Below are 6,404 nucleotides of genomic sequence, written 5' to 3' on the forward strand. Positions count from 1 at the left end.
ACCCTGGAAAGACTTTTTCCTTAGCAAATTCTATACTCACAAATCCAGATTTACAATGGCTAAAACATTTTCTAGAATTGTGGAAAATAAAAGTATTTCTAAATTTTCTCTGACCTTTCTGATCCCTAACCTTCTCGTTTCCAGCATGTCCATATATCATGTGGTATATTTTTATTTCTCTCATTAGTTTCTGAGTTTTTATCCTCATTTTTGTCCTTAAAAAAAGAACAGGAATAAAAGAAGTGCATTAACAAGACAAAGAACTAGTGGGAAAGGTGGTTGTGTTTGCTAAAAAGGCCTCCTGGCCCAAAGTGTTAATTTGCATATTATTTTGCATAATTGTGTGTGCCAACTTCTGAGCCCCTAATTTCAAGAATGTAAGATAAAATTAATTAGTGCAACCTGTAATGATAGCTTTCAGACACAACTGCTTTCAAATACCTTAACACATGTTGAAATACAATAGATTTTTAGGACAATTTAACTTCACCCTAGGTAAGGGGAGATAGAAAGGCAGTTAAAAATGTTGCTCAGCCACTCTATCTTGAAGCAGGAACTATCTGGCCCCTGGTAGAGTCACTGGGAATGCAACCATACAGAGAGGTCTGGCAAAAATGGCTTTTACAGAATCTGAGAATTGGAAGAAACCCTAACTGCCATTAACTTTAAATCCTTTTAGTTCATATAAATAAGGAAATTAAGGCTCAAGAGAGGAAGAGACTTGAAGGTAACAGAAAGATAAGAGTCTTGTGCCCATTTGGATTGCTGTGGATGAAGGGATATTGAAGAGACTCCCAATGGTCAAGGTGGAAATCCCCAAACAATCCTACCTTCAGTACTCAAGAAATTAACTCTCACATAGATAATCACACACAAATTGTAATGATAAACTCATCTTCCTATTGTGAAGGAAAAAAGAAGGGCAGAAGTCCCATACATATCAAATAAGTGATATGTTTGACATAAACGTAAGTCAGAAGAACAGAATGTGCACTATGAGTCCTGGAAAACAAGTGAGATGATTGCTGTACCAAAAAGCAAATGGATCAGAAAGAGGGGAAGATTGAGTGTATCCCTGAGCTGGAGGCAAATGTAGTTGCTAGTACCAAGGACAACTCCACTGGGGTGACTTGAGGTTAGTAATGCAGAAGGAGAAATGAAGAGACAACCAGAAGGAGAAATGAAGAGACGACAAGAAGGATTCTGGTAGGGCACAGATGCTAAAAAGTCATGAAGACCAAATGTCTGGACAACAAGATGGTGGCTCATGATGGAGCTATATAGGGTCTCCTTGCAGCAGATGATCTCTTTAGATTGTAGAAAGCAGAGGTGATGGTTTCCTCACTTTCCTATTCTTTCTGCCCCTACCCTGACTTCCCCAGGGATAGACCTGCCTGTTTCCCCACCCTTGTTTCTTAGAATTCATTGTTTCTCTGTGGCACTTTTGTTTTAAAGGCAGTTTCCAAAGATATATGTGGTTAACCATTGCATTACTTAGAACATAAGAGAGTAGGAATTACTTCTTTTTTTGTATTGTCATCCCTAGCCCCTAGCATTATGCCCAATACTTGGCACTTACTTGATTGTTCATTAATTATTAATATGCTAGTATCCTTGAACAAAAGTAGAAGGGAAAATTTCTCAAATTCATTTTAAAATGTTGTTTTTTAAAATGCAGTCTGGGAAAAAGATGCAATATTTTTTTAAAAATAGAAATGGATTTAATAATGAACTTTAAGGGAACTGATTCAGCCCACATCTTGTATCCCAGATTTCACTGTATCACTTATGATAACTTATTCAAACTGCATTACTGTACCTAGGGGAAAAAAGTCCCTAAAATGTGAGCTGTGCAAATCCCAAATCTATAACAACAAAAACATACAAAAATTCTTTTAGTAACTGGATAATTACTTCAACTTCAGAAGATTTTTCTTGAAATAAATAGATATAAATGCAAAATTTTATTATCTCTTAATATAACAATCTATAAATGTACCTTGTTAAATGAGTTGAATTACTGAATGGGGTCTACTTTTACAATTGATTATGACTTACAGGTTAGCTTCTGGGGCATCTTAATGCACTAAACTTCCATGACCTATAAGAGTTATTGGGGTAGCTGATAGTCCTAAAATAGTATGATATCTTGAATTCAATATTTTATTTCATTTTTTATCCATAAACTTTGTTTTTATTTTTATTGATAGCTTTCTGGGTTTTAGAGAGGCCTGAAAACCAGAAAGTCCTGGATTCATAATCTCCCTACATAGGGAGTATATGTCCTCTCTCCCTGACATACACTAATTGTATAATCCCAATCAAGTCACTTAACCCCTAAGTCAACGATCTTCAAAGGGGAAGGTGAGAATTCCTGGGGAATTATGATTTCATAGATATCTCTGTTTCTCTGTCTCTCTATATTCATTTTATATTGTCAACTATATACATATAAATACACATAAATAATAAACATAAATCAACAGATAGTTAGAAATGTAAGCTTTTTTCTATCTTGCCTTTGTATGAAAAGTTCCTATCATACAACCTGACGTAGTAGACAGATTAATAATTAATATGTTGATTAATTAATTGAGAAATGCCTATGGCTGTAATCTTTTTTAATCTTAAAATTAATCCCATCAGTTAAAAAAATTGTCATATACCTCCAATATGTGTATATTTACTCATTTGTAAATTATATATGTGGAGAGTTAATGTTACACAGTATACTTTTCTCAGTAGGACCAGTTTTCTGGGATGGCTGAAGGGCCCACACTAAACTCAGATCTGGGGAATTTAGAAGCTTGTACAACTTAAGGAGAGGAAAGAGTGGGAAAATATTACAGAAAAAGGTAGGTGTGAATTTGTCGGATATCCATGTGATTAACACCCATGATTAGGTGTGAAACTGATGACAGACCAGCAGTGGATACTCAATAGGAGCAGTCAAACAGGTGAGGAGATTCAAGAGAAAGCAGCGTCACAGAAACTCAGAGACAGGAACAGTAAAATCTAACAGAGATCAATTAGGAAGACTGAGAAAAGAATATCAGATTTGTTGGGAACTTCAGAAATAGCATTTGAGTCAGGTAATGAGATCAGAAGTCAGGCTATAATGGGCTGAAGAATGATTGATAAGAGAGAAAGTAGGGGCAGTAAGCATAAATAATAATTTCTAAGAATTTGACAGAAAACAGGAGAAAAGAGAAAGATTAATGACTTGAGAGGTTGGTAGGGTCTAGTTAAAAGCTAGAAATATAAGTTGCAGAGTAGTTGCATGACTATTCCCATTTCTATACCCATGAAATAAAAAATCTAATCTTTATCCCTATTTAGGGCCAATATTCTGTTTTTACATTGTTTTAATTTCCAAAAGTATCTCTCCCTCTCTCCATCCTTCTATAGAACCAAACATTTATAACAAAGTCTAAAAGGGAAAAAGCTTTCAGGGAAAAATGCTATAATAAAAAATATATAATAAAAGAAAAACACATCAACCAAATTCAACATTATGCTGCAATGCTCCACACCCAAAGTCACTTGTTTTTATAAAGAAGGAAAGGTAATATATTCTCATTCAACAAAGCCAAGCTTGATTATTATTGTTGTTGCTGCTGCTGCTGCTGCTGCTGATGATGATGATGATGATGACTTATCCTCCCATTTTAAAATTACAGATATGGACAAATTTATTTTGCTTTCTTTGAGAGTAGGAGAAAGAGTTACCACAGTTTTAACAAAATTAATCCATTCACACTGAGTCAGTTTGTCATTCTATTTGGCTTCTTGGTTTGTTTTATCTTCAAATCAGAGGATCACACAAAGGTTCCAGGAAGTTCTCCAGTTCTACAAATGCCCACCCACTCCTCTGTTCACATACTCCCACACCCAAATGAGAAGCTCAGCAGTCATCTACTGGTCCCTCATCTGCTGCAAGATGATAGTCATCATCTCAGATAAAGTCATCAAAGAGCAGAGATTGATATGTGTAAACCAGCAGATCGTCTTCATCTCATGGATGGAGTCAGGTAGTGTCAACCCTAAACATCTCTTCTTTCTGTATTTTTCCCTATAGAAATATTCTTCCCATCATTACAGTGACAAGTTTCATCATTTCCCCTTGGCATCTGATAAGAATTTCCGGTTCTTTGTGTATGCTATAGTGAAGGCTCATTCTTCTTTACCAGGATTTCCTCTCTCCTTGAGCCTCCCGCAAGGCTATTTGGACTGCTCCAGCACAGGCTCCCACTAATGCCAGAGAGTAGAAAAAGAAAAGACCTTTGAGCTTCATATGAAAATGGAATATTTTGAAACATTGGGGTGTGTACATGTCTGTGCTTGGCTCTCTATTTGTATAACTACATACTTCCTTTCAATTATCCTTATTTTACTTGGGTGTTGCCTCCGTTATTGTCTCTGTTCCATGAGAAATGGTATTCTCTCTCTCTCAGTCCTCTCCAACTACTTCTAACTGTGCCATCATTCTGCTTCCACACCAACCATTCCTTCTTACCATTTCTGCTCGCACTATTCTGACTTCTTTCACCTGTTTAAATAAGTATTTGTGAAATGATACAATGAATCCCAGCCCCATAGTCCTGTAACCCCGCCATGTCATAGTGTACTAGACAAAGCATTGGAATTGGACTCAAAGATTCTTGGATCCAAATCCCATCTTGAACACTTTTTAGCTATATGACTGAGCAAATCACTTAACTTCTCTTGACCTTAGTTTCTCCATCTGTAAATAAAGGGATTGGTCTCAATGACATTTAAAGTCTCAGTCAACTATAATTCTGTTACTTTGGAGGCAAGTATGAGCTTTCTGAATCAGATACATACCAGAGAAAGTAAATCTTGAACATAGTCTTTGTCAAAAATTAGTGAAGGGAGGAGTCCACCATCTCAGGCTATAAAAAAGGAGAAAGAATGGAAATATTCACAGAATCACAAATATTCAAACTTGAAAGGGAATTTGTTGACCATCTTGTAGAACACAATCGAACAAAGAATTTCATCTGTGATATTAATGACAAATAATCAGCTAGGTTTTTTTGTTGTTTGTTTTGTTTTGTTTTTAATTCCTGATGAGAAAGAACCTATTATTTCCTGGAATAGCCTCTTCTACTTTTGGACAATTGATACTTTTCCTCAAATCAGTTATAAATTTACTTCTCTATAGTTTGCACCTATTATCTCTACTTCTGTGCTCTGCAACCAAACAGAATAACTCCAATCCCTTTTCCATATTTACTTATGGGATAACCTAGAAACCTACCTGAGTTTTTATTGGAGAGCGTTGTTCTGTCTTTTCAATTCTGACCAACTTTTCATGACCCCATTTGGGTTTTTCTTGACAAAGATATTATGGTTTGCCATTTCCTCTTAAGTTCATTTTACAGATGTGGAACTGAGTCAAACAGGGCTAAGCACCTTTCGCAGGGTCACATAGCTAGTAAAAGGCTAGATTTAAACTCAAGAAAACAATTCTTCCTTACAGATCTGGCACTTTATCCACTGTGCCACCTAGCAGCCCATTGGAGAATAATGGAAAATAAAATTAGAGAGGGTAGTATCAGATTATAGAAAGTTAGAGAGAGAGAAGTTTGGACTTGAGGCTAAAAGAAATAGAGAATCAGGGACTCAGGTCTTCTTCTACATTGGCTGGCCTTGAGGAAGGAGACTATGTCTTCAGTGATGAGGCTTACCTTCAGTAAGAGTGCACTTATGAATGGCAGCCCGCCATTAATAAGCCAGCACTGTTAGATTACAAGATTCACTTTACTGAAAACCCACCCTAGAGAAACAAATTGTAATCCAGACTGCTATTCTCCACAGGAAATATAAACATGCCCTCTGGGTTTCATTTAGAACAATTCTATTTCGTGCATCAGTTTTCATTAAAACTGGGCAATTGCAAAGACCCATTGAATTTTAAGTAGATCTCCCATTACCTGAGAATAAGTTATTAGAATATGGTGGGAAACATGACTGCCACACATGAAGCTTTTCTTGTCCAGACTTCACTGACCTCACCCTTCTCTGAACTTATAGAAACTTTAAATATTCTAGTACTCCATTTAAATATCTAAATATCTACTTTTTGCTGTTTTAAGAACATTAACCTTATCTTACTATCTATAATATTAAACTCAAAAGCAGGGACTATCTCATATAGTAATGAATGTTAATGCAACTTAATAAATATGTACTGGGTTATTTCTTATGAAGAGAATAAATGGAAGCTGGTTTTTCCCTCTTTTTTCTAATTTTTAAAAAATTAGATTCTAGGGGCAGGTAGTTGGTATAGTGGATAGAGCACCAACCCTGAAATCAGGAGGATCTGAGTTCAAATCTGACCTCAGACACAATACTTCCTAGCTATGTGACCCTGGACAAGT

Source organism: Sarcophilus harrisii, chromosome 4 (genome assembly GCF_902635505.1).
Source record: "Sarcophilus harrisii chromosome 4, mSarHar1.11, whole genome shotgun sequence".
Lineage (NCBI taxonomy): Eukaryota > Metazoa > Chordata > Mammalia > Dasyuromorphia > Dasyuridae > Sarcophilus > Sarcophilus harrisii.